Source organism: Columba livia, chromosome 4 (genome assembly GCF_036013475.1).
Source record: "Columba livia isolate bColLiv1 breed racing homer chromosome 4, bColLiv1.pat.W.v2, whole genome shotgun sequence".
NCBI lineage: Eukaryota > Metazoa > Chordata > Aves > Columbiformes > Columbidae > Columba > Columba livia.
In genome coordinates, this window is record NC_088605.1 from 61,369,861 (window position 1) to 61,397,646 (window position 27,786).

The 27,786-nt window shown below is 36.9% G+C and overlaps 1 long non-coding RNA gene across 2 annotated transcripts in view; it reads left to right on the forward strand.

Annotated features, from left to right (window-relative positions):
- The first annotated feature begins 15,414 nt into the window (after window positions 1–15,414).
- The window catches only part of LOC110357089 (uncharacterized), a 40,941-nt gene continuing 28,569 nt past the window's right edge, over window positions 15,415–27,786 (forward strand). For both annotated transcript variants that reach the window (XR_010472391.1, XR_010472392.1), the window contains exons 1-5: window positions 15,415–15,639; window positions 19,414–19,539; window positions 19,776–19,843; window positions 23,728–24,212; window positions 24,857–24,992. This is a non-coding gene — a long non-coding RNA (uncharacterized LOC110357089). The remainder of the gene's footprint in view (window positions 15,640–19,413; window positions 19,540–19,775; window positions 19,844–23,727; window positions 24,213–24,856; window positions 24,993–27,786) is intronic.

Below are 27,786 nucleotides of genomic sequence, written 5' to 3' on the forward strand. Positions count from 1 at the left end.
TTTTCAAAAGCACCTGAAGGATTTCCAAGCACAACTCTCTTGCTTTTTGGAAAGCAAAAGTCACATTTCTTTTCTCTCAGCACACTTCCAAGGTATTTTTGGTACCTTCTGAGGAAGATGGGCATATAATAGATTTTCATAAATTCCATTGAAATTATTTTGTAAAAACTGAGACGATAACGCTTTCTTTCCTCTATCTTGTTCCTTTGTGAAAGAAGCTGTCTGCTATTGTATTTGCTTAGTACAATGAAGCTAGAAGCTGAATAGCGATCTGCTGAATAGTGATGACGATACTATGGAAAAATTTACATTTCTTATGCTACCCATTTTACATTATGAAGGAACTGGGTCACAAATGGTGAATGAGATGCTCAAGGGCACCAAATGTCACAAGAGAAGTAGATGGCTAAGTATTTCCACAGACCGCCGACACCCAGCAATGAAATAAATAAAAGGAACTGCATGCATTATGGAGCTGATTTAAATCATGGGCTTAAAGCTCCAATTAGGAAAACATTTGAAAACACGCTTAAGTCCCATAGAAGTCTGACTCTTCACTGGGACTTCATCTCAATTTAAAATTAAAGTTGAATCAAAGCTTCTTTTTCTGTAAAATGCTTAATCTCCAAAAGTAAAACTTTCAGTAATTTATGGGTATCTGAAAGCAGTTTCATTATGTGAAATGTTATGCAATTTTAACTTCATTAGTTGTTGCCAGATCCACTTCTACGTGTACATCCATGTGCAAAAGTACTTATAAATGCACATTGCTAAGAAAAGGAAGTGTTGTAGTGCAAAATAAAATCCAAATGAGATTGTCCTAGGTTATTTACATTTTGCATACTGCAGAATATCAGGATAGAAAGATACATTCCTAGTATTAAAAAATAAAATATATTAACTATTGATTTTTTTTTTTCTGCTACATACCAGGAATGTAAAATGAATTCTGATTAGTCCTGATTTTTGCCTAGTAATTAATGGAAGTGATATTAGGTCCTCAGATATCAGATCTTGCTGTTTTATATCCCTGTCCTTTGAAATCTGTATATATTTTTACAAATGCATTATAACAAACTTTATTCAGGGATTTCCAAGCATATAGGCAGGCTACAGTTTCTGTGCGTTAGTTGATTATCATTTGGCTTTTAATTATTTCAGTGATTGAAATACCTCTGGTACCTTTCTATCAGTTGTCAGTGAACTGCCATTCAGATAACCATTCAGATGGGGGGGGGGAGGCATATAATACTTTCAGGTGCTAAGAGATGATAAAATTTTACAATGAGATATCAAAAATTTCCTATGCTTATTTTGCAGAGTGTATTCCACACAGTTTATAATGTTACTATGATTAAAATAACTACTGAGATATATATACAGGCAACATAAATTTCTCATCCAATTTAAGCAACCTGGTGTGATGTTTCTCATGCTCTTAATTTCCAATTTTGCTTAAGAGTTTGCTGCAAATAGTCTTTTCATTTTCTTACTTAAGGACTTGCTGTAAATAGTCTTTTCGGTTTAAGAAAACAGTGATTTAGTGTACAAAATTCTCCTAATTAAATTGTGTGACACACTGCTTTTCCTTTTGGGTGAAGCAGTCAGATTCAGGGGAAAGAGGACACTTGATAGAAAGCATTCCTGCTGCAGTTATGACATGCCGCAGGTATGCTGGCTGCTTGAAACACTGTGAAGCGGCACTCCGGGAAGCACCGCTTGTCCTGTGTTTCCTCAGGCATCCAATGAATATGTAAAGGGGCTTGAAGGGATCTTTTGGTCTGCAGATGGGTCTGGAGAGAGAGGACTGGGGTCCTGGTACTGTGAAATTTGGGTTCTTTGTGGTGGTAGATGAAGACTGTCATGTCATGGAGACAGGCTGTTTGAACTCTGCTTGTGCAGGCATAAATTGGACTGGTATCTAGAATGACTTCTTTAGTCAGTTGGTCTTTTAAGAAATCACATCTGATTCAAGACAGGGGTCACCATAAGACCTATTTAATTGCAGGTTAGAAAAATCAAACTTTTGGCAGGTCTGTGATGGTGGCAGGAACCCCCCAAGTGGCTTCGAGAGGACTTGGATAGCTACAATGTTTATCCCAAATCGGTTCACTGGGAAAATTATAATCTTTGTGAAGTGACTTTCTTGGGCCAGTCACTTGTATTTCCTGGCCTTCGTGAATTCCCTACACATCTCTCTGAGTTTCTTTCTCTGAGTACTGCCTCTCCCTGAAAAAGCTGCTCACTTACAGGTAAGTTTTCAGGCTCTCTTCAGTCTTTCAAAAGACTTAGTCTCTCTTCCTGGACAAAATATAAGGAGACTGTATAAAAACAGTTTCTGGGATGTGCAAGGATTCTTCTTGCTGTCATTTAGCTCTGTCAACACCCTGAATTTAAAAAGTGAAGCAGATAAGATTCAACCAAATGTTTTACAGTATGTATTTCTTTTACTATGTCGTATTTGCATATGTTGAAATTACATAACCTTTATAATAGTCCTAAAAGATGAGTACAAAGTAGAAATAACATAGAAGAGGAACTTTTCAAAGATTTATATCGTTGGCTATAACCAGACCTATTATATTTCTCCTGCAAATAGCTCCCAGGTTGGCCAAAAACATTAATGGATTCTTTAAAAATACATAATTGGTGGCAGTCTTCGGTTTTGGTTGTTTCTAAGGAAGTTTTACACCTTTAATTCATTCTTTATAGTAATGAGGTATTTCCTCACTGTGTCATTATAAGTTAAAATACGGATCCAGCTGAGTCCTCAGAACTGAGAGTAAATTTAAAGTTTCTTGGGAATGTAGAACTTAATGAAAAGTAAATTTATAAACGATTGTATTCTACTGAAGCAATATGCTTGTAAGCTCTTCATTCTGAATACCATCCCTCGTGCATAGCCTCAAAAACTCCTCAGGGGGTGATGAGTAATGCACCAGGGTGAACAGAAGCTGGATTTGGAGAGAAGTCAGGATGTTTCCTGATCACTTTGGAAAGAGACAATGTCATTATACTAAGTGAACGTCAAAGTAATCTATGGGGTGGAAATCACAAGATAAAGCTGAGGATTTTATTTTTAATCCTTCATCCACATACTTTAGACCCTTTAGGACAACCATGCTAGCTTTACAGAATGTTGTATTTAAAATAAATATATTAATAGAAGATATTGAAAAGATCACTGTGGCTTTAGGTAATGTTTTTAATGTTCAGCTCTGTTTGAAACGCATCTGTCTGGAGCCAGGGGAAAATTGCAAATTAAAAAGATCCACAAGATACGCACACCCCAGTGTCTGTGAAAGACTAGTCATTTGGGTAGGCCTTTTTTTTTGCATGCTCTGACCCAAATAACTTATTTTTCCCCTTTGATTTAGAACACAGAAGTTATTTGCTATTTGCAGATCAGGTTATTTGGGTCAAAGCACTGGAGTAGGCCTGAAGTATAATGGCTGGGTTGTGGGGGTTTTTTGTGCATCAGCTCTGTTCTGCTTCACTGCTGCTCCACATTACAGCATCGACAAAGCGGTGTCAGGTGCCTGATCCCAGCCCAGCAAAACCCTGTGTGGGTCAGGGTGCAGGTGGGATAAACACGCCTGCAGGTGTGTGGTGCCTCTGTGTGGTGGGCACTTCTCTTTTCAAATGGAATTAAACATTAGTTAGTGAAGAGCAGGAGCTGCACACAATGTACATGATCTTTGATAAGCCACTTGATGCAGCATTTCTTAAGTGGAAGCATAATTCAAAAAATTATCTTGGATGAGAACTCTGCCACTAGGCAATGACAAGTAAAGGGTAATGATCAAAAAGTACTGTAGCTAGCAGAGAAAGCTGCAGGAATCATTGCTTAGTCCAGTTGTCCTTAACATCTGTGCAAGAGCAGAAGCAGCATATTACTATCTTGGAGTGGACATTTAACTGGGAAATGTGGAAAATGCCCATCCAGGTAAAGAGAGAGGATTGAAGCGGATCTGGAAAAAGAGAAAAACTGCTGCTTAGAAAATGATCTGAAATATGGATAATGCGGGGGAAAGGGATAGTGATGTAGAAGAGGAATACATATATAGAAGAGGAAAACAGAACAGATTATTATTAGATGGGGCTCTATGTCAGTGTACCGGACAAAAATCAGTTTGAGTGTATGTATGCAGGATTAATGAACCAGGAAAGAAAGGAAATGACAGTGAGAGAGAATACAAACCCCATGCACTCTCCAAGTTTACTTTTGGTCAGAAGGCTGGCACCTTTTCTTGTAACTCAACAGAAGAGGATGTCTGTTAGGAGAAGACGTCTGCTGTGGAGTTGGTCCTCAAAGTAGGTATGAGAATTTTCATTGTGGTTTATGCCCCAGTAAGGAGGGTCCTGTAGTTTTCTGTGTCTGAATGCTTTGTTTTTTTTTTCTTCATAGCTTTCATTACTGTTCCATAACTAACATCCAAATGTAGTTTTAGATTTACTGCTGATCCTTCACTATTCATGAGGGGAACTGAATCCAGGAATGTTTCGCAAATGCTATTTATCTGTGATTTAAATATATGAAGAATAGATGTGAAGTGCTGCTCAGCAAGAGCTCTGCTAGGCTTTGGGTTTCTGGATTTAAGCTGAAGTAAGTTCCCTCTTCTATCTACTTCTTAATAAGGTTACATGTAATCACTCACCAATTGTGCATGAAGTTTTGCAGATCTCTGTAGCAGCTGTATCCTGCACAGTCTACAAACTATTTTAGCTTTGAAGGAAAAAAAAAAAAAAGGGGGGGGGTGGGAAATCTTTGTAATAAGATGTTAACACGTTCATCAAAGCCAATGGAGGTCCACTTTTCCTCAGTGGCACATCTGAATGTTCCTCTCCTTAATTCACTGTGTTGGGAGAGCAGCAAAGTGAGTGACTATTTAACCAGCTTTGCCCAACAGAACTCAGAATGCTCTTTTGTTGCTCCATCACCATTTCTTATAACACCTGAAACAGGGCCAAGGTTTCTTGTTAGCTTGCCTGCAGAGAGCCACATTTAATAAGGAAAACATGGCTTTCGTTTGCCGTGTTTTGGCATCAGGTGTGGAACAATGCTGGGGTAGGAGCCACAACTAAAATTAATATCCCCAGAGAACACGTCCAGAGCCTTCTTAGATGCACTTAAGCTGTGGATGGCGATTGCTGAACAGTGTGCAGACATCTGCTTAACAGTCAAAAATGTCAGGGATTTATAGAAAAGATTTATTTTTTGCCAAAAAATCTAAGGAAAAATTTTACTTGTACAAAATGCCTAACAGGAATGTTTGACACTCATTTTTCAGAATATTTAAGTGTTTAAAAATGTTCACACTACTAAGTTTTATAATTGAGCAAACTGTGCATTTCAACTACAATTCTGCCTTGTAATATTTTTAATTTTGCTCAGTTATGAAAATCTAGGGTGCCAAGATCAAAGACAAATATTGCAAAAATAAATTAATAAATAACCCTACTGTTATCACTAGATTCAAAAATAGTTGAAAAAAAACTCCACAAAATCGAAGAATTTTCCTACAGATCCTTGCATTGTTCCATGAACATCCTAAATGAATCCTCACTATATATGAGAGTTTGTTGTGTGATTCAGTGTGCGATGAAACTACTTTCAATGGCATGGTTTTTTTTACAGGCAGCTGTTTCACTTGCATTTTCATTAGAAAGAACAAAGTGTTCAGGATTAAGATGAGAGTGCTCTTTAGTGGCCTCAATAGCTGGCTCATTCAACTCTTCAAACTGTCAATATGCCAGATATTTCTCTGTAGTGTTCCCATTAAATATTTTAATCAAGAAAAACTACTGTAATAGCACCAAATTGGGCATAAAATTAAAACAGCAAAATTTCATATTTTCTCTTTCATGTAACTGTACTAATTCTCTAATAAATTTTATAAAGTTGACTCATAATTCTGCTTTGGCATTCTGACAAAAGAACAGAATTCTTTGCAAGTGTTTGCTTAATTTCCATTTTTCAAACCTAATTTCAATTTTTATTGCTTCATTTTGAATATACTGATTAAAGTAATACTAAGTCTTGAGAAGCTTTGCCAAAGAAAATGAAAGAATGAAATTATGTATATTTCATTAGCTACAGTTCTTATTTAGGAACAGCTTATTCTTTCCCTTTTAAGGTTGATTTTTTTTTTTTTATCAAGTAAACTCTAAATCACTCATAACTCATTTGTCAGCCCTGTGAGAAATACGGGAGGCAAGAGGAGCAAAGCAGCACTTGCATATTTAAAACCTGTTCATTTAAACAAGTTGATACATAAAATTTAACAAAAAAATCACAAAGCTTATTTATGAAATTGAAGATCTCTGGCCTCCTCCAATCTCCACAATCTCTGTGTTTCGACCTTGTACCACTCCAGCATTGGCTTCAACATTGCTACTTCCAGGTTAGAGGTTTCTGTAGAAGGAATATAATATGACACCATATGAAAAAAAAAAAAAGGTAATTAAAAAAAATTAGTAGTTTAACTCCTGAAATTCCTGAACATTCATTCGGTTCAAAATATCTCTTTAGGTATGGTTTCTATTAAAACAAACAGGTATTAGTGTTGTTTGTTGGGGAGAGGGTGTGTTTCCATGTTTTCTGGTTTTAAGTACCCTTCAAAATGCTTAAGTAAGTAAATAGTTTTCTTCCTTATTTAAAAGTTGGGTTTTTTTTTGTAATGGTCATATGTTTTACTTAATGGAGATTATGTTCGACGCCTTCGCAACTAAATGATCAAGCCATATTAAAGATGTCCTGTGACACATTACAGCATTATCAGCTATCAATAGATCAGTTAATCAAACATAATTATGATTAAATTAATTCTCAGTTGAAAACTAAAATGAATTTCTATTATTAGAATAATCAGAAAGAAAAATATCTAGAACTTGCAATTTAGCATCATGCTTACACAGAACCATGGACATTAGTTGATTTTACCAGTGTTTATAGAAACTAATTAAGACTGAAGATGACAATCTCCAAGAGTTGAAATTGGAAGGTCCCTTCTATGACAGCTTTCCCTCAATTCTGTAGAGATGAAACAAATTTTAAACTGTTCTCTTCTTTCCATATCTGGGAAACTTGTTCTAGTGGAGCACTAAAGAAAAGTCAGTACTTTCCCACTCAGAAGCAACCTTTATAAAGGAAAAAAAAAAATCTGGAGTGAAAGAAAAACACACTTATAAAACCACTTGGCAAAACAGAATAATTTACCAATGCTGAAAATGGGAATACTTTGAAACCACTTCTTCTGCAACAATTGTAGAGTAGCTGATGAAGTAGTCATTCCCTTCTTCTCTTGGATAAGCTACATTTTTTCTGTCCAAGCCCCCAAAAATCCAGTCGTCAGGTTGTTGGTCACTTAAACTCTGGCCACGTAAACATTAATTGATGTGTTTTATCTATCGGATAGATAAATTCACCAAACAATTAATAGTAGTTTAAATGAGCTCAGAAAATCTAACCACTAGAAATACCAACCTCATATCCTTGAAATTATGTGCAATTTCCTCGTGCTACAGGTTCTTTTGCATTTTCTGTCACTTCAGCTGAAAACTAACTCCTAATTAAAGGGTTCTCTTTTCTTTCTCCCTCTTTTCTCTCTCTCCTCTCTTCTTTATGGCTTCTCCATTTCACTGTGGAGGCTGCAATCAAGGTGACACACACGCCAATCATCTTGGACATCATATTCAAATATGAAGAGTCACCTGATATTCATCATAATATCAGCCTCTTAACAACATCATAAATGTATCGACAAATCAAATTGGCCTGTAATTCACAAGTAGGTTAGGCATAGCCCATGATATCAGTTTCTTGGCACCAACACATACTAGCAAAAAGGTGTTTCTTTAAAAGCACCTATACACCCGGGAACTCTGGGTTGCTCATCTGACTTCCATCAGGTGTCAAAAAAAAATTCCTTTTAAGGTTTGGCTGCAGACTTTTACTTACAACAATTACAAGTTTTTACTTTATGTGTAGTACTGTACAGCTTCCCTGGTCATCCATGATAAGTTCTTTCAGTTTGAAAATATAATAGTAACCATAGGAGCAAGGAAGAATAGCTTCTGGTTACAAATGGTTAAAGTGTTATAAAATTCTGAGGTTTTCCCACTCAATTACATTTTGAAGTACCACTGAGAGAATGGTCTGTATTTTACTGTTGGAAATGTTTCTTATGCTATATGCCATATAAAGTGTATATATTGCCTTATAAAACAGTTTGGTTTTATTTAGTACACATTTTTAATAACAGTATCTCAACACACTAATTAAAACAAAGAACCCAGGTCCATTATAAATTGCTAAAAGGACATATATATTATCCCTATGAAAGAAATATGACTGCCTTTATTTATTATTAATCATTACAATAGCTAACCGATTAACATATTAAGTTATGCTTTCAGGCTTATAAGAATGGGCATCTTTCAATGTTAATTATTATCACTAACTTATTAATGTTACAGAATAAAATAATTAAACATTTTACATTACTTTGCTTTAAGCGAACAATAGCCCTTAAGCTTTGGAAGCTACAACCCCCTAAATAATTTATTTAAATAGTAAAATAATTTATTTTCTAAATGATTCAACCATCTTTACACTGTAAGCCTATTTCTCTAGATAAACGGGTAAATAGTCACATAGACCATAGCTGCATTTAGGCAGAAATGTGTCCGTCTTCACAGCGCGGAACCTTGGGTAAGGACTATCACTTCTCTCGCTTGCATGTCTCACTACACCGAGTAGACTGGCTTTGATACAAAGTCTGTGGTGACACCACTCTATGGTTATTCCATCTATTTGCCAGAGCCCCAGTGTCAGTTCTTAGTTTTGCATGAAGAGATTCGACACAACATTTCGTGCATATCTCTGAAATAACTACTGTACTGGCTGGAAAAGTAGGTTGTGTCCTATTGTGTTCACTTTGCATAGAGTAGTTCACTCACTTGAAAGCAAACATTCTAGTTCTACTTTTCCCTGACTACTATGTGTCAATGTTTTCAGCGGAGCAAGAACTGGATTCATTGTTCTTCATCTTAACAGGGGTGGGAGCGGGGTACCTATAGCCCTTGGCTAAGGAATTGCTTTCAAGTTTAGTATTTTTGGTACACTGAATATTTAATTAGTTATTGTAAAGTGGAACAGCTTTCAGGCTGAAATGGAAGGAAGAAAATATTTTCCTCCCTCATTAATATCTTATGGGATATTCTCCTGGAAGGTAAGAATTCAGATCTTTTCAAGCAGAGAAGAAAGTGAACCCAGGTCTCCTATACTCAGGCTCAGGGCATAGACTTGGAAACAAATGAACTAGAAAGCTACCTGTTTCTAAATGGGTCACCCTTTGTGTGAGTGAAAGTAGTCCAGGTAAGTTAAGTCACTTTGCTTTTGCTGGAAAGATTCACCGTTGCCCCTTGAAGCCTAAGGAGAGAGAGGAATCTGTGTCTGCTAGGCTCCACATTTGAGGCATGGTCTTCCATCATCGTAATTTCTAATTGTTCCCTTAAGTATGGGCACTGAATTTTTGTGAGTCCTACTGTAATCCTCCTGTTAGAGATTTAATTCTCCTGCAATGTGTAAAAGACTTCCAAGCCAAAGCAAGGGTGTAGATCTGTCTAGGTAGCTACATACCAGGAATCAGTGGTTTCATCTAAGTTTTCAGCATGCGTGGAACCTTCCTGGAGAAAACACCTACAGATACCATGGCCCCCAGGTGAGCCAAAGGGAGTGCCATGGATGTCTGGCTTTCTCAATAGTATCCTAGTCTGTTGAAAGTGAAGTTTAGGGAGTGAGTGAATCATTTTAAAGAAGTATGCTTGCCTGCATGTAAGTACTCTAAGAACCCAAAGATTAGACTTGGCATCAGGTTTTGATTCAGTACCTTTTTTTAAACCTGTATTTTTACACCAAATGGCTTGGCATCTAAACTAAACTAAAAAAAAAAAAGCTTGAGAGTTCCATCACTTTTGTTAAATATTTGAACACTAGGCAGGTTTCCTGTTTTCAAGTTCACATACTAAGTCAAAGATAAAATAGAAATAAGGACTTTTTTTTGTTAAATTGAAATTATGTCAGTTTGAGGTTAATTCTCCCACTGTGACTCTGTTCTTCCTAGACATACTTTTATCATTCACTCAGCAAATAACATTTTGGGATTCTGGTTACAATTAAGATCTCAAAATGGAAGATTTATCTGAGAAAACAATTCTAGCAGCTCCAAATTACTGCAGTTGTTGATGATGTAAATAAAATATTTTTGTAAATTGATGTTGAATGCTTATTTTTATGATAACTGAGAATTCCCTGGCTCTCTCTAAAACTGTTCTTACTTGTGAATACCCTGTCCAATTTTCAGTTTATGTTGTTTTCTAACCTCATCTTCAGCCATGATACACAGAGCTTTTGTTGTCAAAGTCATTTGCATTTTAAGGGGCATCTATATTTCTACTGCATAGTGGAAATATGTGGTGGAGAAGGGAAAACGGGGGGTAGGAAGGTTGAGTTCACTTTGGCACTTTCATTTCTTGATAGACTCTGCCAAATTTCATTTTGGAGTGTGCATATAAAACATACATCAAAAGTGCTAGGAAATTTTCAGAAGGGAAAATCAAGACAATAATTCAATGTGAAAAGCTCATTCTGAACTGATAGATTGGCTGGGGTTTCATGGCTCACTGTACATTACAACAGCAAGATAGAAGGTGCTGTTACTAATAATGAGACAAAGTTTATCTTAAGAGAATAATTTGTTGAGAAATGGTGACTTCATAATATACTTTCTACTCAAAAGGTCAGGAATACCTGAAGCCAGGTATTGATACTACACTCCTAGGACAAAAGCCAGAGATACAACACTTCAGAATCAAGAAGTTGTAATATTATCTTGGTAAGTCATAGAATCATAGAATGCTAGGGATTGGAAGGGACCTCGAAAGATCATCTAGTCCAATCCCCCTGCTGGAGCAGAAACACCTAGATGAGGCTACACAGGAATGTGTCCAGATGGGTTTTGAATGTCTCCAGAGTAGGAGACTCCACAACCTCCTTGAGCAGCCTGTTCCAGTGCTCTGTTACCCTCACTGAGAAGAAGTTTCTTCTCAGGTTTAAGTGGAACCTCATGTTCCAGCTTAAACCCATTACCCCTTGTTCTGCTATTGCTTGTCACCGAGAAGAGCCTGGCTCCATCCTCGTAACACTCACCCTTCGTATATTTGTAAACATTAATAAGGTCACCCCTCAGTCTCCTCTTCTCCAAACTAAAGAGCCCCAGCTCCCTCAGCCTTTCCTCACAAGGGAGATGCTCCACTCCCTTGTTCATCTTGGTTGCCCTATGCTGGACTCTCTCTAGCAGTTCCCTGTCCTTCTTGAACTGAGGGCCCAGAACTGAACACAATATTCCAGGTGTGGTCTCAGCTGCCAGAAAGTAGGACCAGACATACCTGTGTCTGTGTGGGCAGATGTTTGTCTAATCTATTCTTTAAAAGCACTCATGATTGACAGAAGTTCCACATTCTCTTTGAGTAATTAATCTCAGTCCTTAGCTATTTTAATAGTAGAAAAAGCTTGTCTATCTAACACAAGCGTAAACAGCTATTAGCACCAGTTTTATAAATCCAAAACTTTACATCTTAAAGTCCTTAAAATTAGCACAAAATAGATGTAATTATTCATTTTGCTAGAGAAAAGAAGGTTCAAAGAGATTAACTGATACAACTGGGGTCAACGCTGCAAGTCTATAATGAAGAAAAAGCCTGGGTTGAGTGAGCCACTTCAAGATTGTTTCAGGGTAGTTTAAGGCAAAAGTATTTTTCAAATTCCCCTTGCTTTTCCAGTTGTATGAATCTCTACAGCACGTAGATAAGCTATCGTTCTACACTCTTCATGTAATCAATCTGTGGTGTTAATAGCTCACCACTGAGATGATATGTCTGCGTCATCAACTATTTTGATGGACAGCTTTTTATCAGTAGGTTGCAGGAGCTATATAGTAACAAGTTCCAAACTTCCTCTTTTATAGAATAAAAATGTATTTATACAGCCACAGTCAGACCTATGCACTAAAAAATTTAGAGGTGTATACTTTTCCTTAGAACTTATTAAAACTGATATGTTTTCCAAAATTTCATTGTTATTATTATTTCTATTGATTCTATTTATTTTCTTTTCCTTCTAGTGAGTTTCCCTGCTTGCTTTCTCTCTCTCTCTCTCTGCATCAGTATCTCCTCAGTACCCCCAGGAATCTGGATTAGAAATTTTAAGATGCAGAATGTGTCTTCTCAGCTGTGTAATGAATCAGTGGATTTACTACAGCTTATATATGGCTAAGAGAAACAGGAAAGAATCCGGATATGAGGAAAAAAATCCTGTTTTGTCTTATTTGTTTTTACAAAAAACAATTCTGGACAAATCACCAGCTGATGGCATTGCCTATAGCTGGGAGCACTATGAGAGCTCCTTGCTTTGGCAGTGAACCTTATTCTTCAGCTGGATAGAAAACCCCTGTTTTATCAAGCCAAAACGTCCAATTATGGCAAAATTTTACATTATGAGGACTGAGCAGAAATCTTATCCAAGACAGATTAAGTAATGAAGATGGTAATTCTGCTAGCTATCCGGTAAAGTGGTAGTTTCACCCGTAACAGTCTCTATCTGTAGAAAATATTTAAGTATGTTTTTGGAAATTTTATGGATTTTGCTGGCAAGTGGGAAATAGTGGGGAAAATAGAGTTAGTGATCTTTTTACTGATTCTGTGTCATTTTTATCTGAAAGAAAATTAGAAGTTGGGCAAAACCTGATCCTTACTGTGAGACTGCGGACAATGTCTAGCAGGTAAGAAATCTGCAGATTTGCTGAAGCTCATGTACAAAGGACAGACGTAGGGACTAACAGCTCTTTTCTGAACTGACTGCAACCTTTCAGTTTGGGCTTGCATAAATCATAGTTCTGGCTTATCCATAATTTTTGTTCTTAGGCTAGTTACCTGTGCTTTTGCTGATTTTCATCTAGAAGCTTGCAGGATATATATCAACCTCCTACCTGTTGTGTGTATGCCTGAAGGTTTTTCACCCCTCCCCTACCTCCAGATCCTTCAAATGGTGCATCAAAGTGTGATGGTAAGGAAGGTCTCTTGAAGTGCCGTGGGGACAGCACTTCAGAGGTCTTGCTGGTTTTCCAACTATGGTGGTTGGTGGGGAGCAGCCTGGCTGGCTGGCTGGAGGAGGGAAATGGAGCAGCAGTGAAATTACCAAATGGTGAAGCCTGCATTAGTGTCACTGCTGTTGCCAGCAGACAGAAGCCAAGCAGCAGAGGTTGGGGAGGGACCTGACGAGTCTTAGTGCCCATCCAGCATCCTGGCCAGCACTGCTCTCCTCTCTACACTTCCATCTCCAAGCAGGGGAGCCACCTCAGATGCTGTTCCCGCTTCACAGTTTGTATCCAAATACTGCCCCCCACATTGGGACACTGAGATATCTGAAGAAAGTGTTGATAAGAGTTGAACAACACACTAGATATTACTTTTTAAAAACAAACAAACAAACAAACAAACAAAAAACACCTAGCATAGAAAAACAAGAACACTAATCTTTTTGTATTATTACCTCAGGAAGGCTTAAACCATTTTGGAATACAGATGAACTTTGGGTTAAGGTATTATGTAGTAATTAGTTACTTGGTAATGCTTAGAAGATAATACAGATAAAATAGTGTTATTTACTCAATGTACAACAAAAAGTGTTAGAGATATATTGAGTAATTTAGTGAACAGCTTGGTAAAAGACTCTGTTTCACTGTGGGTTTAATTATTTTATCTGACAGCTTAAGCGAACACTCGATCATACCCACTCACACATTGCTCATCTTGAAGGTGATAAATACAGTATTATACCACAATAAACATCAGATAAACTATATGAGAAATTTCAAATTTGCAGAATATACATGATATATATGGTCTCTAAGTGATCAATTACAGTGAAGATGTTTTAAAATTTCTTAGTATAGATTGTTTTTTTAAAATAAAGATTAAAATCTACTTGCAAACAACAACTCTGAAATGCAGGTTCCCTGCAGTATTGACTTTTAAGGACTAATTGTTCATTTGCCGTAAAGCGTCTCTTTCACTGAAGTTTGAAGAGAAGTGGAGATTTTTTTTTGCTAGTTATCAGATGTGTGTTAAAAGAGATTCCCTTCATGTTCTACAAGTTTTTCTGTAACATAATTCTTTACGTGCTCAGAGTATTTTAATTAAACTAAGTACTGCAATGCCAATATAAGGTGAACTTTGCACTATCACTTAAGATAGTTCTTTGTTCACAGTAAGGTTGTAGAAATTTCAAAGGAGATTATAAAGAGCTAGAAAAAATGATTCTTTACTGTCAAGTATTTAATTGATTTAATTACAATAAGGGGAGAAATAATAAAGAAATTATAAGAAAGGTATTGAAATTGAGTTGTGCTGTAAAATGAGAAACAACAGTAGTTAACACTAAGTTATTTTGTCTTGTCAGAGAACAGCTGAAAACATTTTAATGACTGGCAGCAGCTCAGTTCCTTCAAGGTAAAAGAAGAACTGGGGAAATAGCTGTTTTTGCGCATGGTGACCATATATGTCTATGGAAAAGAGAAAATATACTCTACAGAGAGTGACTGAGTATTGAAATTTAGTATATCTTTATTTGCTCTGATTTTCTTTCTCCTTAACAAAAGTAACAAGTTTTATCTTGACTATTGAGAATTATACAACCAAAGGCTTCCAGCCTTCTGTAGAATTCAGCCTCTTTAGTGGCAATGTCATGATAAAATAAGTGTCTGGGTTTTACTGAAATTGGTTTATTGGGCTTTTATGTACTCTGTTATACGTTGTATCAGAAACATCTGATACTGCGTGTTACTCTTAATAACCATTTTCCAAAAGTTGTGGGTTTTTTTCGTATGTCATGTTTAATAATAAAAGTTTTGATTGAGTTTGCTGCAGTTTATTTTCAGAATGACTTTCAAATGCACTGCTTGTCTGCACGCTGAAGTGAAAATGCAAGCAATACTACCGACAAGCATATTTTACTTTTTTTGCAAATTCCAAATGCTTTCTAAGGTCATGTGGGTATTGCTGGCCAAGCATCAGTAGTTTATTCGTTGCTTTGATTACAAGTGGAGTTGTAAATAGAATGAAATAAGATGGATATGGAGGATTACCAACTGCTGTTGGCATACAACTGCATGCTTAAAGATGTCTTCATTCATTAACAGACTATTTTAGACTGCCAAGGCTGGAAATGAAATGCAAGTCACAGCTTGTACATTTATTGCTGTAAAGAAAGCATCCTGCCAGTACTGGTTAGGCAAAGTGTACTTGTAGCCATTAGTAGTCCAGTCTGATTAACAGCCTCAACCTGTTTCTAATGGCAACCTTTGCAGTGACAGCATTGTTTCCATCTGTGCTCACATGAGAGATTTTTAATCTTAGTGTTTAAAGTTCTGAAATAACCATACAGACACAATTACTTCATTTCTTAGGGATCGTTCCAGCTGGTGTACGGCAACCTGGTGTACCCGCAACAAGCAAGCTGGCCCCTACCTTCTGCTCAGCAAGCCAAATAATTGTTGGTATTGCCTCTAATTACAACAGGTACTGTGTTTTGCTCTCAGGTTTATTCTCTTAAATTACTTGCAATTCTCCTATTTAGCAGTACAGCAAATGGCAGCGCTGCTGCACCCTCTCTGAGTGAGCTGTTAAGTGCTTGTTAACAAATCTGAAGTGAAAATTGCTTCAGGGAGTTAGTATGAATACATACATCAGGAGAAAAGTGAGATGGGGGTAGGTGGAGGGAGGGAAGTAGGAAAAAGGAGGAAGATGCAGGGGGACAGTGGTGGAAGCACACTGGTTGGTCCTGGGAAAATATGGGACAGGAGACATGAAAAGAAGCGGTAGCCTGTAGCCTGATATTTTCACTGAGTTTTACTTTTGCTGCCATGTTATGCCTTGTACAACAAATTTTGATCACAATTACGTCATACAAGTATGGCATACATTAGTTCATGATATTTATCTTTGTAGTACATGTAAATATTTCTTCTTTAGTGAAGAATTGTCTTAAGTCTGAAAATATGTATTGGAAAGTCGGTGAATCTATGTGTTTTCTTGTGTTTTAAATACCTGTCTGATGTGCCTTTGAAGGGGCCTTCTTGGAGGTCAGAAATAATAGTAGGCCGTGGTAAATTTACAACTGGAATTCTTCCTCATCGAAGTTTTATTACAGTATAGAAGAAACAAGTATGTCAGTTTAAGATATTACTGACTCCTGGCTGCCAGTACCTTTACTTTATTGATCTTCCAGTATAACTGGAAAAACAAATTCTTGCCTCATATGCTGCCAGTTTCTTAAGGAAATCTGGCAGTAACAGCATGTGACACACTGAGCTGGCCTGAGTTGGCAATGGAACAGGAAAGCTGGCATGGATGGGCTTTGCGGTCAACTCCAGGAGGAGCGAGATGTCAGAGTGGTCCTAAACTGACACTTGTGTGGTGAGTATCCAACAGCAACTGGGGCACAGGAGCCCCACTCACCACATCTGTCCTAGAACAACCAGCTTAGCAACCCTTTCCTGTTCTTCAGAAGAAAAATAAGGAAACACTTTGCTCCCCCAGAGAATACGTTAGGATGGTAGTAAGTGCCTCAGCATCTGCGTAAATGGAGGGTGACTATTTAAATATTTGCTAGTATGACAACAGAAGAGTAAGCAACAGTGCCTATGTGCAAGTTATGGTGAATATTTCTGTTGAAAGGCTAAAAAGCCAGCCTGAGCATAGGACAAAGAGTGATTTCCATAAGGCCATCGGCGAAATGTAGCTGATAGAAAGAAAAAGCAAACAAGGAGATGATGGAGGGGAAGGGGTAGGCAAGACAGGGCACTGAGGATGCAAAAGCAAGAGAAGAAAAAAATGCAACAAAATAAAGGAATATTGAGAACAACTATTGTGAGGAAATAAAGTTTCATAGCTCTAATTCTAAAAACAAGATAAGTGTTAAGTCAAATAATTCTACAACTGGATGCACACACAAGATGATCCTGGACATGTGTCTTTCTCAATTGCTGAGTAATAGCTGACAATATGTGCCTTTTGGGAAAAACAAACAAACAAATGCCCCATACCACAAAATCAAACAACTGAATGACAAGGACCTGTAACAGTCTTCACCTCAACCTGGTTTTAAGTCTGAACATACATTTTAATCCAAATTTCATAATGGACTAATACCTGAAGCAGAGGCCAAAAGCCTTTTAAACTGAGGTTTAAAATATGTGAGAATTTGGTTAATCGCAAGAAAATCTTTTGAGACAAAGCCTGAATATCTGTTTTATCCAAATTCCTCCAGGGTTTATCAGTTACTACTGTGCCCATTTGGTTTCTGTCATAATAATTTAACAGAAATCCCTTCTCCAAAACCAAACTTTGGCTTCCTTGACTGGAATGAAGAGAAAAATGGGCACTGGAAAGTGATAATATCTTCCAGGGCTTAGAGCATAGCAGGAGAAATTCACATAAAACAAGGGCTCATTCTCTGGACGTGAGGGCAAGATAAATTATTAGTATATTTCAAGATATTAAAGGCCAGTGGGATGTTTTGAACAAATAAACATAATTTAATTCTTGATGAATTACAAAAAAACACCTCCCAAATGATTCAAAGCAAAAATTGAGTTACTACAATTTAATTTTAGCTTAATTCTGTTGCAAGCAATCCTAATATCTGAAAAATGAATTGAAACTGTGTTAGCTGTCTTTTTAGTGAGCAGTGTAACAATTAAGCTGCAATAAACAGGAAAATAGGTCGAAGAGCTCAGATCTATTATAAGAGGCCAAGGTTTAGAGTATCCAAAATTAATAGGATATGGGAAATAACTAAACAGTCACTTTTTAACTTCTGTGCAGACCTACTGAGACTGAGATAGCAACAATATTTGAAGAAGTTAGAAGAGAAAGAGGAAAACTCAAAATCCTGAGATATGTGTAGAGCAATTTATTAGAGAAAATGCATTTCTCAAAGTGAAACAAATGCTGAAATAAGAACGCTTTACAGATTCTTCCTTATTCTATCCCAACGCCAGTTCCATTTGTTGCAATTTTAATGAAAGTATATTGCAAAGAAAGAACACAGAGGTGAGTTTCTGATTCGATTACAGTTCACAACAGCTTAAGACAATATGAAATCATCAAAGATTGGAAGAAAAAAGCATAGACATGATAAGAAACATTAAAGCTAAGGAAAGGAGTGAGGAACATGGTTTCCAGCCTGGGGTGAGCACATTAAAATATGCTGGTATCATGCTCACCCCAACCCATTGCTGTGTGGTTTAGCAATACGTAATTGCGTATGCATCCATTTTACACACAGCATGCTTTTAAGTGTCCACATTCAGGAAATGCAATCATCCAAAGCGGAGCAATCCAAAAAGTTATAGGAGAAATTTGTGTCATGAGAATGAATTAATCTCACCTAAGTTTAGCTGTCTGCATTGCAGACTTTGCAGCTGACCATGTCATCCTCAAATCAATGAAGACTTTTGTAAGGTGCAGAGCACCTAATATTTTTAGATATTTATTTTAAGATGTGCTGAATATTACCTTAAATATGCTTTTAAAAATTTCATTTTCTCTTAAGGGGTGTTTAAGAGACCAGCTGAAATGCAGTTACACATGTGGCAATTCTGTCTGGTCAAAAGAATATTGTTCTCTGTGCTGATATGGAAATTTTTAAAGAAGACCAAGGTGTATTTTCTTCAGAAATATTTTTGGGAGGTATCTAAAACTACTGCTAAAGATGATGTCATAAAGATTGGAAAAGTGTTGTCAGCTATCTATGGACCCAAGGCACTTCGTACTAGGAGATCATTCATTCTCTCAACAATACTCTGCATCATGCTCGCATTTGAAAGTAGATACGAACATCTGTACATGAGTTAAACAATACTTTAAATTCAGTCAGTAGAAAAACTATTTCATATTCCAATGAGTCACTTTTGTTTTATTTTCCCTCCTTCTACAACAACAGTTGGTTAACATTTTCCTCCTGATCAAAACAATCCAGAGAAAAACCAGTGTTCTGAATTAGCATAATAGGAGCTTTGGCATATTGATAGATGCAGAAATGGAATAATTAAACAGCTAATAAGGGAGGAAGAAACCCCATAACCTCATGCTCACATTTTTTGGTATACTTATACCAACACAAAAAGTTTACTCAAAAAAAAAAAGACAGTTAAAGTAGAAGCAGAAATTCAGATATAGTCAAATTAATTTGAAAGCATGAAGTAATCGCTGTTGAAAATTATGCCATTAAAAAAATTCAATTAAGATTTGTGACTCACTTCAGTTTTGATTTTATCCCTTCTGCTCTAGAAAATTACAAACTGCATATCAAGTGCCCAGTGGGGATTGGAGGAAATGGGATGCAATGATGAAGAGCCATTTCAAGACATTTCATTTGGATTAAGACAGTACTGACTCTAAGAAAAAAAAAATAAGGTACATCCCTGAGTTTCTTACATATTTCAACACTATTGCAGTTGACTTATTTTTCTTCAGCATACAATGATTTGTTGTGATTTGTTTTACAAAGTTTTGAGAAGGAAATGTTATTGATTATTTTGCAGGAACTCAGCGTTGTGGTATTTTACATTTATGATACACTTTGAGTAAGATATTTATTTTGAAACCAGAAAAACATGTCTCTAACTTTCCCATTTTACTGCATTTTCTAGTGTAAGCTATAGCATAAAATCCAGAACTGTTGAACTTCTGTGACAGTGAAACAAACTGTTCAGCAGAGGTGAGTGAAATATATAGCTCTTATCTACTCCTATCATATTAGCACTTATGGTATTTCTGTTGCCCTTGTGGCACCTTCTCTCTCGATCAGCTGAGCTCATGGGAAACAAAAGGCAGAATAATAAAAGGGTTGGCAGGACTTGTACTAACAGTAGCTCAAGTCAGCCTGTTGTATCCAAAAAAACATTAGTCATGTATCCACAAAACCAGACTTATTTTCATTCCACATAGCTTTACTCCTATCAGGGATGGAACTTGCAAAATGTATTAAAGAAAAGCAGGGACAGATCTTGCAAGAATGTGACTTGTAACTGGTGCCACTTATTCCTGGTGCTGCTGCTTTGTTCCCAGTCCTAACCAACAGAATACAGACCTGAGCCAAAGGCAAAGGCAGGCAGTGTGGTGTGTTGTGTGTGGTGTGTTGTGTGTGGTGTGTTGTGTGTGGTGTGTTGTGTGTGGTGTGTTGTGTGTGGTGTGTTGTGTTAGCAATCCCTTAATTTTGCCAGTGGGACTCTCAGTAGTCTCACAATCAACAGAAAATTTTTCAAAACCAGCATATTCTCCCACTTTCTCTACTAAAACCACAAGACATTGTAAGGACAAGCTTTCTAAATTTTTCAACAAATGCTATTGTTTGTATGTGATTGTACCTCTCACCAGATACTTTTGGTAAAACAAAATTATCAAGTGATTTTTTTTTTTCACAGTGAATATTAACTTTGTTTTCAACATACAGATTTTTTTTTCAACCTTCAAATATAAATTTCAGATAGTACAGTATGTTCTGTGCATATACAGTAACTTACATATATATTGGAATATAGTGGATCATAGTTAAGTATTTTTTTTGCAGAAATGTGAAAATAATGTGGAAAAACCAAGAGCCATTAAAAAACAAGCTATATATTCTGAGGGAAACTAAGAGACCTAGAAACAAGAAAACATAAATTTATATATTAATAATATATTTACATATTTTTATTTATTTATTTTCCTAATTTACTTGAATATTATGGATAATAAAAGCAAATCCAAATAAAATAATATTTGATCTTATAGATTAGTTTATACCTTTGTGTTCAAAAGATTATATCTATGATTTCTATTTTCTGATTCACTATTATGACTCAGTTCTAAATAAGTCCCTTTCTTCCAAGGACCACATGAGAGTTCCAATACCAACTTTTATCCAGAGACACTGCCTTTAAAATAGATAATGTGTAGAATTGATCTTTGGACAAAAAGAAAAGATGATAGAGTCTGAGTTCAATATTTTTTCTCCTAAAAATCTAGTGGAAATGCAATCTGTGTTTCTTCTCACCATTAATGACAGAGTTAGCTTAGTACTGCTCTTATTTATGTTAGCATTATGCCAGTGTCAATGAGGATATTCTGCTGTTACTGTAGAACCAGTGAGAAGAAAATTAGGCCCATTTCTGCACACAGACAGCGATGAAGGAACCATTTGGGAATACCACATCTAAATTTAATAAAACTTTGCCACATATGGCTCTGCAATTCAGACTGATCTCATATAAACTGTGTCTAAATGATACCAGGATCTGACCTACTAATGAGATATTAAAAAAAAAAAAAAGTCACTTCAGGTTTGTGAGAGGAAACAATGAGAGTCTGTAACAGTTTTGTGATTGTGGTATTTCCAATACACCTGCTCCCCACTGCCAAGCATAGTAGGAACATAATTTTTCTTTATGGGGCTTGTATATGTATAGATGAAGATCTGTATCTGTATGTGGAAGGGGAAAAAAGGAAACAGAAACAAGAATGGGATAAAATAAACTAATTTTACAACCTAACATGGCCTTAAGATGTCAAATAAAACCAACTCAGATAGACAGGTGCAAGAAACTATGACGCAATACAGGTCAGATACTAGATGATGCTTTTTTTTTTTTTTGTATAATGATTTGTAAGACTCATGTCACCTTGGAGTCAGCCAATGGATTAGATGATCTAACCCACAACAGTTACTTAGGCTCCATTATATTCAACAGAGAAGGATACTTGGAGAAGGCAGTTACATCTCGCCCACATTAGAGCACAGAAAAATGTGGTCACAGCAACAGTGAAGCAAAAAAGGAGGATACAATCCCAACAGGAAAGTAAGACAACCAGCCACAGGAAGAAGGCACAGAGAATGGTTGCATTATGATAATGGTGTTCTATTGATTTTTACAGCATCCTGCAATGGAATCTTAGAAAGATTTTGAGGAGAAGGTTGTCATATACATTCCCCCTCCAACATCAATTTTATCATTAGTTTTGAAAGGTAACTTCACATGAAGTAGTAAACATCATCTTTGTGTAATTCTGAACATAATGGAGATACAAAATGTGCTCCAAAATTAATGTTGATCTAATGAATTCACTGAAGAAACTCTCTCTTGTAGTATACAAGGACAACTTCAGAGGTGCCAGTTGGTTTATATGGGCAAGGCTAGGCACAATTTAGCCTGACTACTCCAGTTTATCAGTATTAATGTATAAAGAGCACTGTTTGTTGTGGGAATTAGTTGTTGTCTCATTTCGCCTCGCATTCTGAATAATAAATGGTTATGCATGTTGCCTTCAATATAATTTGTCATACAAACTCTATATAATTTAGTTATTAAGATAATATGTGACAATATTTATGTAACAGTATCCTCCCAATCACTCAACTGCTTCTAAATGCTAAGGGCCCGTTAGATGATTTTTGCCTCTGAGATCCTGGTAATCATTTGTTGACACATATTAAATGATTCATCTAAACACATTCAACTGTCTTATCCCATGAAAGGAATGTTTTTTTCTTTTTTCTTTCTTCCTTTTTTTTTTTTTTTTAATGAATGTAGTGATTAATTAAAGCTCAAGAAGTTTACAGTACCCAACATTTGAATTGCATTGCACTTCACTTCAAAACTATGAGCACTTAATTTATAGTGCACTTCTTAAATTAATTGCAGGCCCTGCCATCAACACAGTATGATTCTCCATTAGGAGAAGATTTTGCTATCCAGTTGCTTTGTGCCGCAGCCACTTCCGCACTCTGGTCTACCAAGAGGCACACTGATCAGAAGAAAGGCCTTCCAAGTCACTTATTATGGCAAATGACTTTTATTGACAACATGTAGTGCCACACAGTGTAGCATTTCCATAAAAGCTCACAAAGTGTGCTCCTTTTGCTGTGGCCAGCAGCACAGCATTCCTACAGCGGGAGTAGGGGTTGTGGCTGAAATGGCCTGTGTCACCCCTTCCTGTTTCAGTGCCACTAGTAACTAATGTGACTAACAGAAACCCTTGGACTCCTCTGACTAAATGTGAACAAGGCACAGAAGGGACATGGGAGAACAATGTTCATCTCTGTGATGCCTTTTCCATGGTTCATCTGTTTCTGACTACCATACAGTACTCCTGGGAAAGACTCACGAATTTCATGACCTGTGTTAAAGACCTTTCCTCACAAGTCTATCTAGTGGTTTGCTAGTCTGCAAAGTTTAACAGAGGCTGGTAAGTTCCTACATAAAAAGATAAAAAAAAAAAAAAAGTAATTTTAACAAAAACTGTTCTCAAATATATGAATTCCATCCATCATAATCCAAGGCAGAGATTTGACATTGAAGTTAGGTTCGGGGCTGAGTTGGAAATAAATAGGTAAAAAAATGTGCATAAAATCTGCTACAGTAGTTGCTTTGAAGTCTCTATTTACTACAGGCTCACGAGCTAATTAAAATCAACATAGTTAATTTTGTATAGGTTTATATTATATATAACCCAGTATAGTAATTTATAGCTTTACTGCTAAGCCAATGAAGAAGACTAACTGGATGTCACAGAGACTCTAATTATATTTTTCCTTTTTTTTTTTTTTTTATTTTCTGATAGAGAACAGAACAACATCGTGAAATTGCCATCAAAATAATCCAGTCTGTCAAGTGCCTTGTGCTGACTTTGGGGCTGTGTGGCAGGATGCAAACCCCCCTCTCTCCCCCTCCCTCCTTCAGTATGGAAGGAGTAGGCACATCTCCCTCTCTCTCTGCTACCTGAAGCTAACAGCTGCTTTTGTTTGGCCCCAGAGCACCCTGGCCAGGGCCATTAGAAGAAGGGAGTGCCGAGGCGCCAGTGAGCCGCTGGGCACCTGCAGCCAGTGTGGGGGATGTTTGGAGGCTTCAGGGGCACCCCACAGCCAGTGTGGGGGTGCAGAGAAGCTTCTGGAATGCCTACAGTCAGATCTGATCAGCCAATAAAAAAACAGGACTCTCGTTGAGACTTGACCCATTGTCGCGCGTCTCTCGGAGCACGAGCAAGATGCTGCCCCCGAGAGCCCCCCTCCCCGGGATGGAGACTCCGCTTGCCTTGCTGCCAAGGGTGTGAGTAAAACTTAACCCTCATAGAAGTGCGAGTGTATTTATACTTTCCGTGCACATATGCACGTGTAACTTTCCGTACTCAATATGAGCACGTGTAAAATTAATCCTTGCATAATCGCTGGTGCATTTTCCTCCTGTGCTTCCACATAAGCATGTGTAACTTTCCACGCTCAATACGAGCACGTGTATAAATTATTTCCTTGCACAACTGCGAGTGTATTTTCCTCCCGTGCTTCCACATAAGCACATGTAATATTCCGTGCACATTTGCATGTGTATTAACCCTCGCAGGATTGCGAGTGTATTATAAATTTACCCTTGCACAATCGCAAGTGTACTAACTTTCCGTACTCACTACGATTACGTGTACCTCTTCAAAACAATCCCACACCGTGTTCAGGCAAGTGTGTATTTCTTCCAGACTCAGAGACGGCTCCGGCATTGTTTGGGTGAAGCCATGTGCATGCACTCTGTGGACCGCCTGTTGTATTAGTTGCTGCCCCTTAATAATTTTCCTCAACTGATACCCAAACCTTTATTTAAGTCACTTTTGGAGTGCTAAAACCCTGTTACTCACCGGTTTAATAAAAGTTGGTTTGGACCCTGTTGTCCCTTAAACTAACCTCGGGGTGCTTCTGTGACAGGCTGTCATTAACTTCAGTTAAGAGAAGATGTGGCCTGAAATGAGGCAGCCACATAACCTACGCATCTTGCCAGACACCCCACCGGCTTCTTAGCTCTGCTCCTGACATATGTTGTCATTCCACTGGCAGTCACGAGGTAGGTCATAGATTTTTCTGTGCTAAAACTACAAGCCACTGATGGTCTGCAGTTCTTTAGATATGTTGTCTGGTAAAGTGCATCTAACAAATAGTGTTTGATTGTTGGTTATGCCTAGAAAGCATAATGTGGCATTTAAGAAGCCAGAGCAAAGAAGCTTCCTTTTCAAAATGATGCATTTTTGAGAGTCTTCTCTCCTTTCTGTATGATCAGAAGCAAGTAAAATATATTACTATGGCATTATGGAAAACTAAGAGAGAATTATGTAGCAGTTGTTATTCTGACTGTTTCACATTTTGGGTTTCTGTTTCTCCCCGTCCCCCCACCCCCCCAATCCCAACCCCACCAAGTGGTACTATTTCAAGAATCAAGCAACAACACAGCACAAGTTAAATGATTCAAGAAATTCTATGTTTCAGATAGGAATTTTGTATTGATGGTATCCATTCTTTTAACCAGCTGAATATCTCTTAAACATTCGATTAATACATACATACATATGAGTATGTACATATCTATATGTATATGTACAAACATGTATGAAAATGCATATATGTGTGCATATATAAAACTGTTGTCCTAGTTTAAATCAGGTTTTCCATTTGCTGTATGCTGTTTTTTTCTTCCTCCAAGAATGTACTTAGTAAACCAAAGGTAATGTATCATGTTGTCTTGTGTGATTCTCCTATGTTTAGTTTTAAAATCATATGTACGTTTTTCAAACTTATATATGTTTACTCTGTTCAGATATTTTTTTTCATTTCTTGCTATACGTACCAGAATGTGTCCTTCACTGTCATCATCTGGCTTACTGCTTTACATTGATGTAAAGCTAACTGCAAGGAAGCTTTTCCTATTAAAAAAGAAAAAGAAAAGAAAAACAAAAGTTGGTCTGTTCTTGCAAATATAAACATATCATACTTTGTTTTCATTTTACATCTAAATGCACGGAGAGACTGGAGGCGAATTTAAGTCATCACCAGCTTTTTGCATGATTTTATGGGCGCATTTAACTCTCTCTGTTTAGCCACAGCTGTTTGAGATGCCTCCCACATTCACCGTAGAAAGCATACTGTTAACTAACTTCTTGTTTAAATGAAGGGCTATGCTGACAATTAAATGTAGGATCATGCATGCTTCAGTGCCATACCTTATTATAATCAACTTGAGTAGAAGCAGAGTGCTGAAATTATGGGTTTTAGTCGGCATCTGCATGGCATTATTATGCTTATCAAGGTGAAAATGTCAACGCTGAAGAATGTAATTGTGTACCTTAAACTGCAGCGGTAGTTTAACTGAGCTCCTGCCTCCGCTATCAATGCATCAGAGTGCTACTCTTAAGAGGTACTATAACTCTTTAGGTAGGCAGAGCTTTCAATTAATGAATTCATTTCCTTTCTTTCTTTTTCTTTAAGACTTTCAGAGATAAGGTTTTTCTGTTCAGGTATTAGTTCAATATAGATTTGTCTGATGCATTTTTCTTCCTTTTTAAGAAAGTCAGGGACCGAAAAGAATAGTATACATTTGTATATAGCTCCACTGCCGTCCAGGAGGTCCAGTGTGAAATGAGTTCAGAGACACATTGACTGGCCAATGCATGAGCTGAAACAACTCAAGTTAGTTATCAGTAATTTGGATCTGTGGCTGTAGTCTGGATTCTTATTGTATAAAATCAAATAATAAAACAATTCAGTGAATTATCTCTGTTTAGTAGATTATCATTCTCATCTGAGCATTGTCTCATACAAACTATGCATGTTTTGTTGATTCTAATGTTTAGTCATCTTGAACATTTTGATCTTTTATTCATTTATATTGCAAAATAAATGCAATTTTCTTGACACAATATATTACTGTGTTGGGTCTCACATATGTGCATTGCTTTTGAGTCAGTCACTTGTAAGTTGTCTGTATAGGTGTGTACACCACTTCTTTTTACATAGAGAAGGGAATGTTTTCCAGAGTCACAGCCATTTCTCTTGAGCTACTTGGACTGTGCTGTACTCGTAGCATTGGGTACAAAGCATGTGCCAAAATCTGTCCCTGAGCCTGCATTATTTAGTGTTTCTCAAATGATAATACTACAGATTCTGTAAGACCTCCTTTCGTCTCTTCCTTCTCCCTGCATATTTCCCTGTACAACAGATTTTTGGCAAGAAGACAGAGTAGGTAGGCTAAGTCATTATAATGAACAATTTCCTTTGAAATTGCTTCAATTTCTTGAAAAAAAGAAATTACACAGGCTCTAGTACTAAATGAATCATTATTTTAAACTGATTTACTTAATTCTGAAATACTGTTTTGCTACTCTCAATCTGATTTTTGCCGTGAAGCAAAATACAAAGGCCACTTAAGTGTCTTAAGGATTACATCTATGATGAAAGTTTGTGTTTATCTACTCCTTTGTGTAAAACAAAAAAATAGCTAGAAAATATTTTTCTTGAAGAAGCTTCAGTATTTATGAATTATTTGGTTATTTTCTTACAGATAAAATTAATCTTAGTTACAAAGAGAGAACATTTCACTTGTTTTTGTTTAAACGTTTTGTAACGGTTGAAAACACAGACCACTTGTACTTTTAAGAAGCTTTAATGAACTAACTGCAGCAGTAAAGGAGGATGGCTACACATTAATCATAGGCAGATCTCAGGAAAATTAACACTTCTAGATTTACTCCTATATAATCTGTGTAAGTGGAGAAGTTACGTATACCACTCAAATAATAAAAACTCTTTGGCGTTTGAAGCACTGAACCTTGGCATACTTTTGAGTTGCCAAAAGCCAAATTTCTGCT